Here is a 1,311-nt window from a genome sequence, read left to right as displayed (position 1 = left end):
AGTAAGTTAATGCGGACGATTAGGAAAAACAATCATGTAATATTCTAATACAGTATTAGTGGTGTCCTGCTTGACACAGTCACATCGATTAAATATCTGGGTGTAACATTGCAAAGCGATATGAAATGGATCAGGTACGTAAGGACGGAAATCAGGAAGGCGAATAGTCGATTTTGATTTATTGGAAGAATTTTAAGTAGTGTATTACATCTACAGAGGAGACTGCATATAGAAAGGGGACTGATGACCTCAGATGTTAAGCCCCATAGTGCTCAGAGCCATTTGAACGGTTTTTTTTTTTTTTTTTTAACTGCATATAGGATACTAGCGCGACCCAGTCTTGAGTACTGCTCGAGTGTCTGTTAAGGCAAGATACTGAAGCAATTTGGAGGCTTGCTACTAGATTTGTTACTAGTAGATTCGATCAGTACGTATTATGGAGATGCTTCATGAACTCAAATAAGAATCCCTGGTGGGAAGATGACGTTCTTTTCACGAAAAACTGCTGAGAAAATTTTAGAGAACTGGCATTTGCCACTAATTGCAAAACAGTTCTACTGCCGTCAAGTACATTCCGCTTAAGGATAACGAAGAAAAGGCAAGAGGAATTGGAGCTCATATGGAGGCATACAGGCAGTCGTTTTTCCCTCGCTCCGAGTGGAACAGGAAAGTAAACGACTAGTAGGGGAACGAGGTTTCATCCGCCATGCACCATATGGCGGCTTTAGGGATTTGTATGTTGATGTAGAGGTGTTTTACTGGATGGCCAGAATTTTCTGAGTGTTCGATGGTCAATAATCGTCTTAAGGCCGTCAACCATCTGACTTCCTTACCACGAGCTACACCGGCACTGTTCATATGCTATCCTGTAATTGCTCCAGGCCTGTTTGAACCATTGTGTCGAATTCTAATGTGGCTGTTCGAAGTCTGCCGAGGGCAAGATGCTGCCTGCTGTCGAGTGAAATTCGGAGGACCTCTGCAGTTGGTATATGTTGCACTGTTGTATTGTTGTATGGTGCGAGTGGGGGAGGGGGGGGGGATCTGTGATGTGCAGATGTGTAATCAAATAATCAAATGGAATACCGTTAACAGGTCCTTGAATATAGCGATCCTGTGACGAAATGAATTGTTGGTTCACTGCATTGAATCAGCTGGCTGCTTATTCTTACTGAAGCTGTTTGGTTCAGAATAAATCTACTTTGTACCTCAAGTGTTGAGGCATAGAACGTAAAAATGTATGGATCTATATACTGCGGTGTCAAAAGTTATGCGAGAGCGATATGCACATGCACAATTGGCGGTAGTGTCGTG

The sequence above is a fragment of the Schistocerca serialis genome, chromosome 3 (assembly GCF_023864345.2).
Source record: "Schistocerca serialis cubense isolate TAMUIC-IGC-003099 chromosome 3, iqSchSeri2.2, whole genome shotgun sequence".
NCBI lineage: Eukaryota > Metazoa > Arthropoda > Insecta > Orthoptera > Acrididae > Schistocerca > Schistocerca serialis.
The sequence above is the reverse complement of the archived record's forward strand: the minus strand, read 5'-3'. Positions refer to the sequence as shown.